Source organism: Spea bombifrons, chromosome 4 (genome assembly GCF_027358695.1).
Source record: "Spea bombifrons isolate aSpeBom1 chromosome 4, aSpeBom1.2.pri, whole genome shotgun sequence".
NCBI classification, from domain to species: domain Eukaryota; kingdom Metazoa; phylum Chordata; class Amphibia; order Anura; family Pelobatidae; genus Spea; species Spea bombifrons.
The window spans coordinates 49,076,868-49,095,956 of record NC_071090.1 but is presented as its reverse complement, the minus strand read 5'-3'; the positions used below and the strand labels follow the sequence as shown (position 1 = coordinate 49,095,956).

Sequence of the window (19,089 nt, the reverse complement as noted above, 5' to 3'; positions counted from 1 at the left end):
TACAAAAATCAATAACAGGTGACATCAATACATGAAACCCAAGTTAATGAACTAGATAATCATTTGCCATCAAAGATTACTAGCACCAAATTATCTATTCAATGTACGGACAGCAGATTCATTTGGAAGTGTATGGTCAGTAAAGTTTTGGTGGAATATGAGCACTATACTGTATATTGTATATTTACTATATAATTTCAGCATGCCCTTTGTATTTTGTCTGCACTGTGGCCTGATGATTAGCACCCGTTATTGGCTGCTTGATTTCATTGGTGTCATTTTTCACACATGCGCACAGCGGGTCAAGACTCAATGAGCCAGTGCTGAAGCTAAATGTATCACATGCCTGGAGATGAGTTTAGTTGACCACCTTTCCTGCATAACAAATAGCTGGGAGGGTGGGAAAGAGGCAAATGCATATGGGGGATCCCTTTATTTGCAAGGGGGCACCACATACACTTAAATGGACCACTCAGCTAAGTGTGTTTGAAGGCTGGAGTTTCCCTTTAAAAAAATCAGAATTACAATCTTCAGTACATCAAAGACCAATGGAGAAAACACCTGTTGCTGTTTAGTTAGAACAGGCAAACATTTTCATTTCTGGGCTAACAGATTTTTACAAACGGATTAGGAACTTGGATAAAGCAACTAGAAATATGTTGTTTAGTTCTTCTAAGATTAATTATGGCAGGGTATGCATCAACTGATTGGCATTAACTATTCTACAACCTAAAAAAGAATTAGTTTACAATTGCTTTGTGTTGTAAATAAAAGTAGCAGAAATTAAGTTAAAATGTAAAAATATATTAAATCTCAAAGCTGATTTACTTTTATGAAAAAGCTTTACATTGGAACATAGCTCTTAACAACTTACCAATTTTCTATAAAATGAAATGTCAGTTATTTAACGAAACAAGGAAACTTCTGAAAGAAACCCAGATTGGGAATTCCTGTAACGATGCCAAACTGCATGCTAAACCCTTTCTTAGTCGTATTAGTTTTGTGATTTTCATGGTTGAAATGCCTGAAACGCATATATGCTAAGTTTAATTTCTCCATTAGTAGCTGTAAAGAAGATTTGTGGTTCTCAAGAAAAAAAAACAATCAAATTACTTCTGCTGAACATGTGCAACATGACCTCAAGTTATTGGGGATTACAAAATTAAATGGCCTGTTTTCTTATTCTTAAAGCAGTTATGTGTCTAAATTGCAGCAACGCTCAGGCCAGCTCAATACCCAGAGCTCGAAATTGCCATCAGCTGCTTTTCAGCAAAGAAAGCAATTCTCCCATGATTTCCAGATGGTGAGTTGGTGAGTTACATATTTTTCTAAAATACAGTGTGTCACTTATTCTAGTCGTTGTTCAGCAAACCTGATGGGAATGGAGAGTGTCTGCTTCCAAGAATTTTCCTATTATTTAAAAAATATTGCATCTTTAAACAAATAAATCCAAGCTAGACCCTCATACTGAATGTTAATTCGGAGTTCTGCTAAAACACACACATTATTGCCCATCCGTTCAATACATCTGCTATATTATTTGCCGCTAATAAGCAGAATAATGTTAGATGTAATAAAAAAATAATCACCAGCAGACTATTGTATTTCATATATTTGTGTTGATATGCATTACATTACATTAATTTATAGAGCACTGGTATATTTTACAGCCTTATACAATAGTGGGAGAGTGAGAATGAACAATAACATTAATATTGACAATATACGGTGTGACAGAGTGACCCCCGTACAGAAGGAGAGGACCCTGCTTTTGCAAGCTTCAGTGTAAATGCATACATTAAAACTTTCTTGTAATTCTCACCTAGCACCGGAAGGTCATTATTACTTTTTCCAATTTATTTCCCAGCGTTGATATGGGATTGATATTTCATATATTTCATTCTTTTGTTTATTTTATTTTATTAACTTTTTGTATTTGATTGAATAAAATGTATTCAATGATTTATTAACCATTCTAGTACAGTAGGAAGAGGCGAGCATATTCCCATGTACGTTAGGTTGAAGATGTTTATAAATGATTCATGCAGCCTTTACATTTTCACCATTATCCTTTCCTGATGTCTGCACCACGTTGGAAACACTTAAAGACATGCAAAATGAGCAAGCAGCAAGGAATGAATATAATAAGTATTTATAAAGTTACCTAACTCCCTCATATTACGCAGCCCAGTACAATAGATAAATAGGACATAATGCACCATGTCAACTGTAAACTGGTATTAAGCATGTTCTAAGCACAGATAATCTGAGTAATGCAATCCTTGAAATAAAATGTATTCTGTGAGCAAAACAATTGTTTTCTTGTGTTATTTCCCAGTTAGCTCAAGGCAACACATTTTATATGAAGCCGCTTTTCATATCTTCTCTTTTATCCCAAGAAGCAACAATTTGTAGACAAATAGAACTTTTTACTTACCTACAAATTATCTTCCAAAAAAGAAGGCCAAACTTTATACAGTGGGGATATTGAATTAATGTATAAAGAGTTGTATAGATCTGGAAAAGAAAGAAAAACAGAATTCAATAGCTAAGTAATATCATGTCACATTAGGCAATGCTGAGAAAACAGAATGCTTTTATGTCAAGATTAACAAAACAAATGTTAATCTATTCTAGCAACTCTGTAGATTGCTGGATCGATCATTATTAACTATATGTATTAATTTGATGTGCCTCAGATTCATATTTGAATTGGATTGAAACTTAAGATATTTGATATTTCATCTGCAGGCAATGCTGTTTCACAAATTGTTTATGTTGTTTTGTTCTCTTTCTGGACACGAGACGTTGGTTGTTAAATTAATACTACAAATTTGGTAAACCAAATGAAGACTGCAAAGCTCAATTACATACTTTTTGATCTATCTATCTATCTATCTATCTATCTATCTATCTATCTATCTATCTATCTATCTATCTATCATCTATCTATCTATCTATCAACATATATATATTGTTGCATTACAACAAAACATAGCATTCTAGTGTATAGCTGTTTAACAAAGTGTGTTAAAGTGACAATTTAAGTAGAATACCATTTAGAAAGTATTTGAAATTATTCTACAGATGAGTGTTTTGGTAGTGATTTTAAGGAAACAACTGCTTTACATAATAGTATAATTTATATGCAAAAATGTATAATATGCCAGATTTAATATGCTTGTCAATCCTTGTACTAATTAAGGTGAAATTATCTTCCATGAGCAGTTCAACTTAATTATAGTCATTTTAAAAGAAATGAACTTGGTGTCAGTCTAATCTCTAAACTATCAGAGGAAAATAAACTTCCTAATGCATACCCAAGTCCGTATCCAGGCTAGGATATTTCACCTAGTAGATGAGCATAAGCATGAAAACCCTTTTTAAAAATATGCAGTAATATATACATTTTAAATATACATAGATACACTATACCAACAAAAGTACACCTGACCATTACACCAATGACATAGCATTCTAAATACATAGACAGTAATATGAAGTTGGTCTCCCCCTTTCCATCTATAACAGCTTATTTTGGTTGTTATTGACACATTCAGCAATGTATAATGGGTCACAGGTCCAGGGGCAGCAGTCCCCATGCCGTAAAACCAGAACACATGTGGTCCTCTTTAGCGATTTTCCCCTCCGCTGCACTGCGTAATGGGCTGATAACATGGGGGATCACTGATCTTCCCAAATGGCCGTTACACTGAGCTGGCACAGCCTCCATGGGATACATTACAAGACCCTTCCTGCCTTTAAGACTCAGATAACCAAGATATGATCATATCTCAGCACTCAATAGTGAGGACAAAGGATAAAGAGGGGTGACTAAAGATAACATAAAACAAGTTTATTTAAAAATAATACATATGTTGCTTATTTCTGGATTCTGGGGATGTTGCCAAACAGAAATGTTACTCAAATACTTAAAAAGAACAATCAATAGAATATTAAACACCATGTTCTGGCATACCTATATTGAATTACCGTACTGGCTCGGATATAGGCCGCCCCTGTATATAGGCCGCACCCTAAAAGTTTGGTGCTTTTTTAAAGAAAAAGTTTTTTTTCTTTAAAAAAGCACCAAAAAACATGCTGCCACTCTGTCCTCCCCCCCCGAGATATGCTGCCACTCTGTCCTCCCCCCCGAGATATGCTGCCACTCTGTCCTCCCCCCCGAGATATGCTGCCACTCTGTCCCTCCCCCCCCGAGATATGCTGCCACTCTGTCCTCCCCCCCCCGAGATATGCTGCCACTCTGCCCCCCCCAACCTATGCTGCCACTCTGTCCTCCCCCCCGAGATATGCTGCCACTCTGTCCCCCCCCTTGCGGGGCCGGAGGGGGACATCTATGCACATCGTGTATACAACTCCCGGTGCCGGCACTCAGCGGAAGTGCCGGCACCGGAAGTTGTATACGCGTATTGCGTAGATGTCTTCCGCCGGCCCTGCAAGACACCCGGGAGTCTGCCCTGGTAAATCGGGGGGGGTTAAAATGCATCGTGCGGACGTTCGTCCGTGCGATGCGCTTAGACAACCTCCCGTGCCGGTACTCCCCCTGTGGAAAGTGCCGGCAGGGGAGGCTGTCTGAGCGTATCGGGGAGTAGGATGCAGGTCCCCTGCACTGCTGCGGGGGATCTGTATCCTAACCCCGCTGTCTGCCCGCACTGCATGTCCCGGGCGTCGGGCGCTAGACCCCGAATATAGGCCGCACCCCCACTTTAAAGACTTAAAGTGGGGGAAAAAAGTGCGGCCTATATTCGGACCAATACGGTATATCTACATTATAATGTGAATTCTGAATTAAACATGATAATGGAATAAATAATTTACAAAGTTGAGTCGCATTTGCATGTTATATAATCTAAAGGTAACTGAAAAAAATAATATACAATAAACTGATGTTACAACCACTAAGTCAAAGTATCATATTTTACTATGGTTTCTTGAACATACCGTATTTGCTTGAATATAAGACAAGGTTTTTTCAGAGCAAATGCTCAAATAGAGGTCTGACTATAAGACTAAGAGCCAGATCCCCCTCAGCGCTGCAGGGGACCTGGATCCTCCTCTCTGGCAGCCGGTGACGTCTGTGCAATGTGCGTGGACAACTTCTGCTGCCCGTTGGTTATGCCGGGGCCTCTATGACTGAGCACCAGAAGGTCATGTCACGCTGGTGCTCTGTTATAAAAGCCGGGGCAGAAGTGTTGGGTAGCAGCAGAGGTTGTCTGCACGCATCGCACAGATGTCTACCCGCTGCCCCCACTAGACACCAGGGAGTCTGAAGCACGGGGGACAGACGAGTCTAGGGATGCATCGGTAAGTCAAGGGGGGCATAAGGCATTTCACTGGGGCAGAGTGGCAAATAGGGTGTATAAGGCATATCTGGGGACAGAGTGGCAAATAGGGGGGTATAAGGGGGGGCAGAGCAGCAAGCCATGGGGCAGATGTGCATAATTGGGGGGAAGGCTTGCAAATAAAAGGAAATGCATTTTTCTCAATCAAATATGAAAAAATAGTTTACATGTGAATTAATATTTACTAGTAAAACTTTTTTCTTATGGAGTAGTTTTATATTAAGGCTTTTTCTTTTTTTTCAAAATTAATATTCAAATTTTGGAGGGTCGTCTTATAATCAAGCAAATATGGTAATAAAATCACTGTTAATTTTACCTACAAAAGTACCAACTAAAAGTTTAACAATTAACTAGAAGATGATTTCACAAACTACTAGTTCTTTATTTGAAATGCCTCTTGTTTATTAAACAGTAGAGAGAACTGATCACCATTAATTTTGAAGTACTGGAAGGAATTATATTTCTTTCTCGTGAAATTACATTAGCAATGGCAAACGTCACACTAAGGTATTTTATTTGTCTTTGTACGGATCAATAGCGACAGCAACCATTGCATTTATGAAAAGGTTGAAATCAATGAACATATGTCCTTTCCAACCTCAAGTTTATTATTGGGTATGTTATTATGTTTCAAATAAGAGATTGGCTGATTTTTAGCTTTTGGATTGCGCTAACATGACCTTAATATTGTAGTCTCTCATGAAGCATGTTCAATATAGCATGTCAAATATTTATCTACACCTTTTTTCTCAATGTATACATTTTGATTTTGATTCAACATTATATTCATAGCTAATAAATAAAATATGGTTGATTCCATAGTACATTTACATTCTTAATCTGAAAATATGAAGATGAATTTCATAAAGTTCTATATTAAACAGATGCTTGAAATACATTCTTAAAATATGTATGTTATGTAATGCCAATGTAAATAATGTGTGAGTATGTATTATACAAGTTACAAAAACAAACTCAAATGTAAAATATTGTATTTATTGGAAAAAATGTAAATTAATTGAAATTACTATTTTCTTAATTTAAATTTGTTTTTAATCAAGACCCATTGCATTTTTAAGTTGTAGAAATCATTGACAAAATAATTATAACTTTAATGAAAAAGTGCTAATCAGTGTACAATAATGAACTACCTAATTTGATTTCGCATTTGGTCCTAGATAACTAAATTTAGTTTTGGCATCTTTAAAATAAATATGTTTCATCTTTTTTTGTGCAAATCCCACACCTCAAATTTCTTAGGTTTCTTGATTTTAAAAGGGAGTTATACTTTTACTACTTTTACAGCAAATGTGAAAAATTATTACAATCTCACCCTGTTCTACAACATCCCCAAGCAAGTAGTATCTTTTAGAACAACACCGATGACATACACATTTGTAACTAGTTTAATCTAAGAGAACTCCTGGCAATTGTCTGGGAACATTTTCCTTATTTTTATATAAGCTCTTACTTGTTGTGTTATTCATTCTAATATACATTTTCTGATGGATTTTTTTAAATACAAATATTTAGCATGCGGATAATATAATATAGTGTTGTAACTTGTAACAATGTTGTCCTGACAAAATGCTGGCATAGTTAACTAAATTAGAATTCTTGACAAAGGCAAAGGTTTTGCTGCAGATTAATGAAAAGGTAACATCACATGGAGCAAAAGGACACTTCATTGAAAGATATTAAATATTGCCATATTTTTATTTAAAAAATGCACCGTAATTACAAGCATGAAGCTGAACTCAATGGCAACTTAATGTCTGCATTAAATACTGTTAAATGGAAATAGTTTTGTCCACTATCATGTAACTGTGTTAAACATTCACTACATAAATGAAACATCTTTTCAATTTTTTATGTTATAGATCATAGGGCAATTTACTAAATGTCATGAAATCAAGATTTTATACTTAAAAACTTGGATGAACATAAACTCACCCTAGATGGATTTGGACAAGTCCAAGCACTCGACCGATTCACTATTTAACTAGCAGCTCCCATTTAGTGACCTCAGATTGCTATATAATGCAACATTTGGGCAATATCAGTTCAGCAGCCTAGAAGGTCTTTCAATATTTAAGTCAGAGAAAAGGTCCTAGATCCTTGGACACCAAACCAAGCCTAGGCCAAGGTGGACTTAAATTTAGTGAATATTAAGCTTCATGGCTCTGACTTGCACTGCCTTACTTTTGTTATATTTATATAATATATAAATATATATATATTATTTATTGTTTTATATAGCACCTTCAAATTCTGTAGCGCTGTACAATGTATATGTGTACAGCGCTACAGAATATATATATATATATATATATATATACTGTATATATATGTACGTATATATAAATGTATGGGAACGCTACGCATACATTATAATTTCTATGCAGAGATAGAAAAGAGCTTGCAATGTAATTTTTACATTAATTGAAATACATATTTTACCTTGTTTTTCATGCAAATGAATTAGGTTTCTACAGACTTCTGAAAACCTCTACTACTATATTAAGGCTCAAAGTACGGTATAATTGTGCTTGGTGTTTTCTAATTAACATACAGTTTTATTAGTAATTACTTATTTTATCTAAAGTCACAGTGCTTCTAATTGTTTATTATATATCTGCATAATTACCTTTATTGCATCCCAGGGAAACATAATTGTTTCTTGCATTTTGTTATTTTTTTTATAGTGGAAGAAAATTGTGATGTATTGCATTGTTTAAACCTTCAATTCAGTTGCATACCTGCCAACATGCACTGTTTTTTTTAGGACATTCACAATATTCATGTACTGTCAAACGAAGCTGTGTCACTGTCCTACTTCTGTGGGAAGTAGGGATCATAGGCCAGTTTGGGAGATCTGCCCTGACCTGCCTACTGTGCTGTGAAACCAATAGAGGTCTAAAATGTTTGGACAGGTAAGGTGGGTAGGTAGTCCTGCCCTGACACACCTCTATGTTCACCTCTATTACCCCAAAACAATTCTGTAGGTTAGGGTTGATTGGTAATTTTTAGGACCTTGTTTAACTTTAATGGGCCCATGAGCAAACCGCATACATATTTTATGTATTTTGGTAGATAATATATGCTCATATGATCTCATAAAAGCCTGGTTTTGTAAAGGCCAATTCACCCTAAGCAGATGAGATGTCCAAATTCCAATAACTGTTGGAATACATATAGCCCATGCACGTACATAAAATATATGCATGTGCTATTTTACATGTGGGTGAAAAGAAAGTTAAATGGACACTCAAATGTCCTATGGATTCTTCTGAAACTAAACCAAATTTAAAGCTCCATATACAACAACCTGAAACAAAGAAAGAGTAAATAGATGTAGCGGTATTATAGCCTTCTTCAAAAAGAAAATAATGTTGGAATGGCAGATTAGGCAATTTAGATGAGTATTTTTGAAAGGTGGCCCCCTGTGGGTCTATAAGTACAAGTTACATAAACCTAACAAACCCATTTACTAAACCTACGATATGAAAAGGCTGTTGGGAAGTAAGTTCACAATACCCTCCAAATTAGAAGATAGCAATTCTCTACCAATGTTATTATGGAGTTTAATACAGTGCATTCTGTCCCGTACACTTTGTAATTAGAATAATATTGAATAAAACGTATTTCGTGTTACACACATTCCTAATCAGATAATAGTGTGATAGAATCACAATATGCTACTCATAACTTAACATGTGAAATCACTGTAGCTTTCAAACTCTTAAAATTAATCAATTTTACTGAAATTCAAAACATAGTACTGCAGGGCTTTGCCATAATGTTATTTATGCAAACCATTTACATATCCCCTCCGTGCATTTAATACATTTACACACTTGGTACATGTTATACAATGAGTTATCATCTGTAATTGGATGATAATAAGACCTCAAATGCCCATAATGGCAAATCTGCTAGAATGGGCGCCAACAATTTATTCTAAAGTCTAATTCTAGACTTATAAATGGAGCAGTCAAAAAACTGGCCCTATAAACTATATGTAAACAATATTTTTAATCTTGAAGCCATAACATGAAATATATCTTTGTTGAAAATAAGAAACGTAGGAACCAAAGGAAATAATAGAAAAACACATATTTACATATTTTATTAGATTCTTATGGGATTGGTCCATATATGAACAAAGCAGTATACATTTTATACCATTATCAAATATGCACAGAAATTTCAGTATAAAAAACATGTTTTACTATAAAGCTATGTTTAGTTCGCTGTTTAGTTCGCTGTTCACTTCGCTGTTCCTTTCACTGTTCGCATGCTTGTTGTACCAATTCCCTATGAAAACAAGCTATCACATTTGAACCAAGCTCTTTGGTTTAAATTTGATAGCTTCCTATTTTCCTAACGATCCAGTGGAACATATGTTCTATTCCACTATTTAGATTTTTTAAATCCTGATCTTTATGACAGCCCAGAATATTACAGAAAGATATTAGCATATGTATAGTCATTAGCAGCCAGGTCAATTTAATCATCATCTAGTTATCCATTAGCTATACATTTTATCTATATCACCTTATTATATCATTATATCTGTCTATACTTACTACATTATCAATATCTAAAAAAAACTACAACAATGCACTAGAACAATGCACTGTGACAGAATAAAATAAGGGTGTCCCCTGGGTTAGAAGTAAGGATTGCAATTCATGAAAGGAATTCTAAGAAATATAGCCGGTATCCCGCACTCCATAACATTTTGCCTGTGGCCAATCAAATTCAGATACAGACAATATTTACAACAGAGGCTCCAGAGCAAGTGTAAGTAGTTCGAGACCTACCCTCTGCACTGCTGATATTTGCAAAGCAACATGCAGCTGCACTGGTAAATGACACAATACATGCAGAACAGAAGGGTCCAACTGCAGTTTTTATCGCTACCATCCATTCTTCCCATTATAAACTATTTTTTCATCATTCTTTGTACAACTGTATACAGTAAACCTGCATGACAGACACATGAGTGGCTAAGTATATGTTTGGTATTAATAAGTTAAATACCAATAACCCAACATTTGGGGTGTTCAAATCAGGAGACCATTGGGCAAAATGTTGTTAGAGGTGGCATTGGAGGCAGGGATCACCCTCCTACCTTACCTGTTGGGTCACCCTGCAGCATTCAGCTTTAGTGCACAAGGAGTTGGCCACACAAGAGTTATGATTGAGGTATGTGTTAAAAATCAATGTCACAGCTTATTGGGCTGATCAGTGCCAAAAACAGCACAACACTGGATGTCAAGGATGTATTAAATACTAATGCTATTCTTTTTAAAATTGGAGGACAATCAGAAGAATGATTACTACATAGGTATAAAAAATTACAGTAAATGCAGGCATTTTTTTTGAAAAAATACAGTTAAAAAACTACACGATACCTATAATATCTACTTTAATTATTTATGTTACTTATAAAAGTAGGTGATGATATCAGTGCAGGCATTTGCTATAAGTGTTGTTTGCATCTCCTTTATTAAGAAGGGGTCACATTCTCAAGGTAGACCAGAAATCTGTAGCTCCAACATATCCCATTAACATTTCAGGTGTCCAAATTATAACACCTTTGTAGAGATCAGGATAGAGATGGGGTTAAGGGCATGGTTAGAGACCAACCATATTTTTATTACCTGTTGGGCCATCTCAGTGCACTCAGCCTCAATGCATGGTAAGGTGACCACATGGAAGCTGTAATAGCACAGACCTCTGTCAATTTCACAGCATGGTGGGCTCAGAGTGAAATCAGAGGACTTCTCTAAAGGAGATTACACAATCCCCACTGCTTGTAAAATCGGGTAAATAGGCCAGCACTACAGGACAATGAACAGAAACATAGATTGAGAGGTATACTCTACTGTTTATTCAACGTCATGGGAAGCAATTGAACATAGCACCATTTTCCAGAAAATATCTACCAATCTTCATAGGCTACTACTTCAGATAAATAAAAGGTACAAAGTATCATGCTACAGTAGTACTTGAAGTACTTACAAATATTTGATATTTGGAATCACTTGTGGAGCTGCCTACTGTTTACTTGATAATTGGGGGGAAGGTTTTGAATACACCTTTTTTCAATTACTTTTTTAGTTGTTATATTTTAGTTACACAATAATTAATTATTTCAATGAAATGCTCTCTTTAAATTTTCGGAAATAACACACACTAACCAGGGGTGCTTAAAAATGTAAAAGAGATACAGTACCTAAAAAAATAAAATAAGTGGCCTGGATTTTAATTAAGGCTCACAAGAGCAATACACTTTAATAGTGTATTTGCTACAAGCTGTGGTATTTTTTAACGTTTACTTTGTTTCTTTATTAATCCATAATATTTAGTATGCAGCATGCAGTATATTACAATTTCTAAAGGGTAATATGAGCAATTACCCTTTCCATGTTTATTCTGAATATATATATATATATATATATATATATACACACATACACACATACATATTAGCTTCTATTCTTGTCTTCATACTTTCTAAAGGGTTCCTTAAATATTGTCTAGTGATATCCTTCAGGAATATATTATCCTATAGTAGATCAAATTACATTTGTGTATACCGAAGCCATCATTGTATTACTCCTCTCAAAACTCATGACCTTTTCTGATTGAATGCGCCTCTCATTTATGTCCGCAGAACGCATGGCTAATCCATGAAGAACTTGGTCAGTTTAAAAGACCACATTGGACTTTTATTTTAAGCAATTATATAATCCAGCCAATCATCTGCATACATTTTTGCTAAATTACCAGGTGATCACATTCTGGAAATAAAGACTCCAGTGTATGTGCCACAATTAATACTAACTAAAAACCTGAGTAGGATGAGTTTCTTAACAGGAAACAAAAGAACACAATCTTCCAGTCTTCAAATCATGTCAATAAATTGTCTTCAAAACTGATGAAAGCCTGCAATTCCCCTGTTCTTTCCAACCAATTTCCTTTTTCTCTTCCAGTTTTACTTTTTTTAAATTGTTGTGATTGCAATCCAATTTTGCCCACACAGGTTTCAAAAAAAGCCATGTTTCACAAAATGCTTCCTATTGTGGCATCTGAGATTTTATTTCCTTAGAAATCTATTTCATTAATGTTTACCTCTCGTTCTGCATTACAATTACTTTCAGTAATTACTACCTGTGGTGGATTACATTAGCCTGCATTGAGACACTGCACCAAAAAATTCCATCTCAAAGCAATTACGCATTCATATACGTGAGCAATTATCTTTTGCTTTCTTTCTGCTTTTAAATCCTTCCCATACACGTAAGTGATTCTGAAATATACGTCAAAAAGGCTATAAAAATTGGTATTGGTTGCAATATAAATGGATATTCATTTATAAACACAAATTATATAGTTTTTACACAACAATTTATGTCTAAATGAAAATAGAGGTCTATGGAGTGTATTTCGATCTGAAACATATTACAGAGCTGTGTAGCCTTTCCTCTGTCCATGATCTCACATTTCAGGCATCTGCTCCGTGTGCCTGATGGCTAGTTGAAGCCTGCTATAAAATCAGCAACGTCTCAGCTGATCGAATGATACCTGTGTACTGATACTGATGGACAGGATAAAGACAAATACTTTGTATCTCAGCTTTAGCACAGCTTCCAACATTTCAGATGGTCAAATGGCACACCTTCGTCCAAGCTGTTTAAAGCATGGCTTGTACAAGGTATAGGTACTTATGGAGTATTTACAGAAAAGTCCACCACAAAGCATTTTGGCTACCTGTCATAGTAATGGGCAGAGTATTGCAGAACTAAATTGGTAATCTGAAAGGACTATATACACACATTTTCTTTATATCACATCCTATATTGAGCAAGAGGGCTGTTATTTAATATATAGTGGAATTAAGTTTTCTGCTTTTAGAATAGGGTGTGTAATTTCTGTAAATTCTGTGAGGCTATCCCCCACGAATTGCACACAAACAAAGCAAAATGTTTGAATTTTTTTGGTCCACCTTCACTCACACTCTCATTCACTCTCTCACACTTGAATTCTCTTTCACACTAAACGTTTCCCTTCTCTTCTGACCACTTCCGCTTGTGCTTACCACTTCTTTTTATGCACCTGCTTCTTTATCTTCTATCCTCTCTCCCTTCTCTTCTCTATTATATATTTAATCCTTAATCTGCTATTTTCTTTGTTTGTCAGACATAACCCGTAACCTGGCATGAACTTCCGCCTAAATGGTGGAGCTGAAGAGGACGTAACCAAAAGCCATGACCTGATGGCAAAATGACAGCTCTTGCAGTGACATCCTCTTGCCCAATTGGAGGATTGAGGAAGACGTCACTGCACTGCCGCCATTTCGGCGGAAGTTTCCGGGTTACGTCCACAGAGATGCGGAAGAAGAAAGAAGATACAATAGAGAAAAGAAGATAGAAGAAAGAAGAAAGAAGATGAAGATGCTGAAGAAGATGAGGAAGAAGATGCAGAAGTGGTAGAGAAGGAACATTTAGAGAGCGTGAGAGAATGAGTGACAGTGTGAGAACGAATTTTATTCCTGAATTAAAAATACCCCCTAATTTTCGTCCAAACCAAATGGTCAGGGAACAAAATTTGTTTCCCGAAATGAATGGGCCAAATATAAACCAAAAAAATGTGTCAAAATTGTTTTTGGCCCATTTGTACACGTCTTTTAGATATATATACAGATGTAATCTAGCTTTCCCGAAATCATCCTGCGCTGCTGACAAATACATCTCTTTACAAGAATAATTCACTGCCTACAAAAGAATGGCCTTTGGCTCATCAAACGTTAATCTATGTGTGAATACTCCATGCATTTAACAGTGATAATCAAACACCTTTTTTGCTATTATACTTTAAGCTGTACATAATTTGAGCTTCTAACCTTCTTGCCGCTTAATATCCCCGTACTAGAAAATCACACACGTTCGGCAGTTGTGGACACTTTCCACTTATTCGGAATCTTCTCTTTAAATTGGCTTCTCTGATTGCCTACACTGTTGCAAGCAAGATGACATTTAGGTCCTAAATAGTGTCAAGATAAGTGCTTTGCTCCTGCATTCAATCTCTATTTTATATCAGGGGAAAACTGACACACTTTCCTGTCTCTCTGCATTAAGTGCTTGTTTTAGAAAGATACAGAACCCTAGTAGATACAGAGTTCTACTACGTAAAGTACCTTGCACGTGACTTTATAACACCAGTAGTAGCAAAGATTCATTTTTTGGTTTTCTTACCACGTTGAAAATAATTTTGCAATGCAAAGGCATTAAAAAACACATATGATAAGGTATCCCGTTCAATTATACCATTACAGTTGTCCATAGATCAGTGCTCTATTTCACTTCCAGATTCCCAAAAATGCCTTAAAGTGTCAGAGTCCAAATGGTGGCTTGCTAATGTTTATGATCATCTAAAGGTTTGCCCACAAACCCAAAGCTTAAACTGCAGTACACAATTTAATGTTTCCCACAAGCCCCATGGTATTGAAAAATGAACCTTTAAAACAACATTTATTTAAATTAATGCCAGTAGTTGTTTCTTTCACCAAATGTAGCTTCCAAGTGAATGTGATCACAGGCTCAACAAGCACACAAATGAAATATGACTGATTTTGCAAACTGCATGCATGATGAACCTGACTGTTCATCATATCTCCAAAGATATTTTACAAAATACTGGTTAATCAAACAGATAAGTCAGCCAACCATCATTTTCCCAAATATCATTAAAACATTTGTTTCCTGACTTAGCTTTCAAATAGATGTTTTCATTAGAAGCTATACATTGTTATGTTACTGGAGCACCACTGGAGAAGAAGGTGTTTTAATTATTTAAAGCCATTAAATACCACATTATTTTATTTTAATGGTATTATTTTCTTTTAAAAGAAGGAAGCCCATTTCACAATCTAAAATATATTGTATAGGTTGCTTTTTTTTCTTAAGTCAGATGTCTTACTACCAATTCTTATTGGGGTAAATTAAATGCTGGAGATACATTTACAATATCATAAGTAATTGAATGGTAATGCTTGCGTGGATTGTAATGGAAAACCCTCATTTTCATCCTGTTTTTTTGTTTGTTTCTAATGTGATAAATTAGGGTATTGCTGTTCAGTTTCATGAAGTCATTAGTCAAAGGTCATACTTTTATTGGACCAACATATAAAAAGATATAACGTTACATATGCTGACAGGACTTTAGAAATCTATTCTTCAGATGCAAACTGTGTTGGCCCAATAAAAGATATCATTTTTGACTAAAGACTCCATCTTATGTTGGACCAATAGGGCTACCTCCCTTTTTCCTTATTCAGTTACATGTAATAGATTTATATCTCACAATGAATCTATGCCTTTGCCTGGTTTCAAACAACATAAATAATGTAACTTCTTCTTCATATTCAGGCCAAGATTCCATAGTATCTCCAAAAAAGTGTCCCCACATTTGTATGTTCTTTAAAAAACACTCCCAGGTAATACGGCACCTATTCTTTGGATGGACAAAACGAAAATATGTGCATATTAGGAGTTACATTAAATACATATTATGTTTTAGAATATGGTTTTGGGAAAAGTTGCCAGTTTATCTAGGCTCCTGGGACTGAGAAGATGCATAGTGCAGTTTTAAGTTTGTTTCTTCTAAAAGGAGGATGCATACAGAATGCATGCTGCATTGTTAGCAAAGGAAGACATATGGTATGATCTCCTTGTTCATAATGTATCATACCTCCATATGGCCAAATGAAAAAAACAGTGTAGATACTACAAAATTTAGATGATAAGGTCGTGGAAGCAAAGATGTACTCTGGGGCATCAGGTAGAGGGGAATGGTAGTTCCACTACAGCAATACTAGGGGACAGATGGCCCTCCTGGACAATCAGCCCCCCCCATGTGCTGTAGTTGAATGGGCCTGTTGCAAGGGAGATCTCTTGTCTTCCAACTGGCTCATTTATACTATGGAGGACTGTGCTGAGAGGACACAGGCACCATGGCACAAAGTAAAAGGTGCTGTGCACCTTTAAGACACCCCCCAGATATTATATCATCATAGTGAGAATGGTGGCAACAGAGAGGGTGGCTCATGGTATTGCCAAAGGTCAGGCCTAGGGCAGGACCCAAAGTGAATACATCACTGTGTGGATCCTAAAATAAAAGCATGGTTATCAACAAAATTAGCAGAAAAGTAAATAAACCATTATCACTGAAATGTTATGCAGAAAATTATATATATATAATATATTGTATATATGCCATTTAAAACAGGCATACAAACTCATTAGCATTCTGTCACTTCCTAAGTCTTCTGTGGCAACTTGATTACCATAAATAGATGTACGAGCTAGAACATTGCAGGCATGCACAGGCATTTAAGAAGTATACCTGTAAGTATTTTGACCTGAAAAAGTATCCACATACAAAACCATTATTTATATAAATAGGGAATAATTACTATTGTCACCAGTATTATGTTTAAGTTTGCAAGATTTAATATATCTGATTTTCATAATTTTCTTTATATATAAAAGCAAAGGTGTTTGCAGCATACAAGCATGTGTCCAAAATGGTTCTCTTCTATGCTAATTCTGTACAACATAAATGAGATTTAATGTTTAGATGATCTGAGTGCTATCACAATTATTTTAGCTTATGGTTATGTTACAGTTATATCACATGAATCAAAAGGTGTTTGCTGTACACAGAAACACCTCTAGGAATTGAAGGTACTGAAGGATTAAACATATATATTTATGCTCATTTTATATTCCCCCAATGCTATCAGATAATTAAAACTAAAGATTAAGTCCTTACCTGGTGCAAACTGTAGGCTCGGTATACATGTGTAGTGAGAGAGTTATGCCTGATCCCAAGGTGCGAGCCTCAGACCAGTACTTGATGTTCGTTAATCACTGAACAATGATCCTGACATTTCTGTAGAGCTTTTCTGAGCTTTAAAACTAGGCACATTCACCTAGGATTTACGCACAGTGCCTGAAAACACATTAGCTTCCTTAGTCTTTTACCAATGCAGCTCACGTCTAATACAAGACAGCTACTCAAGCACATTCAAGGGCATTCCCCGAGAAACAGTATGCTAATTCTACATCGCAAGCTGCTGCCAGCTAAACTGGGCCCAGATGTACATCACAGAACTGGAAAAAGAAATTGGACTCAATGGCATATGACGTTAAATCTGGTGAATAATGAAGCTATATGTTTGTTTCTTTTCAGGTATAGATCATTACTTATTAACAATAAGGTGTGATCAATAAAGCATTGTAACTCATTATGCTACTGATGTGCAGTGTTCAGTGCCTGGGGTCTGTGTTTAATTTTATACAACAAAACATGATTTTATGTATTTTCAAATACTTGCAGAGCTATTGATTTTCATTTGCTTAAAATTATTTAAAAAGTAAGGCAGTGTAACTTGTTTGTATCGATAAATAATGTCTGCATGTGTTGCTTTTCATTTTATGAGAACAATTTAACAGACAATCATCTTTTATGACCTTGTCTGTTATTAAGCCTCTCCATAATGCCGCTTTGGATGCACCCTGCCCTGGCAGTGGGCTCAGTATGCCGGTGGCTAACATTGGACTACATGAAGTGATATATTTCCAAATCCAATTGTAAATCATCAAGACAGAGTCAAACAAATCACGGATTGTGAGAAAACAAAATTTGGCATAAAAATAACCGTATCTGAAATAAAAAGAATAAATTCTTCACCATGGGTGTCTGCAGGATTTTTTTACAGGGGTAGGGACCAAATATCCTCCCTACCTTTCCCAGCACAATACCTCCTTACCACTGTCTACCTTTGTTGGCTCCAGAGAGGGCTTTCTGGTGGGAGGCAAATGTTAGTTTGTTTATTAGACTTAGTATAGCCCCAAAATCCCAATCTACAGGCACTAGCTACTATGACTATGATAATCAACTGTCAGCAAACTAAACGTCCTCTCCCCCAATTGGAGGATCGATAGAGGACGCCGCCACCGGTGCCACCATTTTGGCAGACATTCCCGCCAGGTTATGTCCCTTGGGACTGGGCGGAAGATTGACGATCTTCGTCCTGAACCAAACGGGCAGGGAATCCAATTTGTTAACCAAAAACGAATGGGCCAAAACCCATGAAAGGCATCAGTGACTATGACAACTACAAAGTAGTGCCGGGCTTACAGAATTGCTTAGAGCAAAAATCCAGAAAAAAAGAAGGTTCCCACTTTTGGCTCCAATAATGCCCTATGATGAGTCACCAATAACAGGATTTATAGAGGTACAATCACAAACGGGGGTTCATATTTAACCAAAATTTAAAGAATACATGGCATGGTCCAAATCTCTATGCAGTGATTGCAACAAGCTTTCTGCTTACTGGTAGTGACTCTGTAATCATTGAGCCTCATCCACATCACGTTATTGCTTCAGGGGATTATGTTTGGACTCAACGCGTCATCACTTTTCCATCATTTGTTATTTTGCAAATATCTGCAATAATTTATCATGGTATGATAATCATACTGCATGTTGATTAAGGAAGCAGATTTGTCATCTGTGACCATATGGGAATATATTTGAAACCTAAGCTGCCTGAGTCCAAATTTATTGAAATTTAAATTAATTGATATAGCTGGTGTGTTTTTTTTAAATTATCACAACCCCTTTGCGCGCATGCAATATAGCTCGGGGC

At 35.9% G+C, this 19,089-nt stretch overlaps 1 long non-coding RNA gene across 1 annotated transcript in view; it reads right to left on the bottom strand.

Annotated features, from left to right (window-relative positions):
* Positions 1-2,081: 2,081 nt before the first annotated feature.
* LOC128490222 (uncharacterized) overlaps positions 2,082-19,089 on the bottom strand; it is an 83,315-nt gene continuing 66,307 nt past the window's right edge. Inside the window, exon 3 of the long non-coding RNA XR_008353934.1 lies at positions 2,082-2,517. This is a non-coding gene — a long non-coding RNA (uncharacterized LOC128490222). The remainder of the gene's footprint in view (positions 2,518-19,089) is intronic.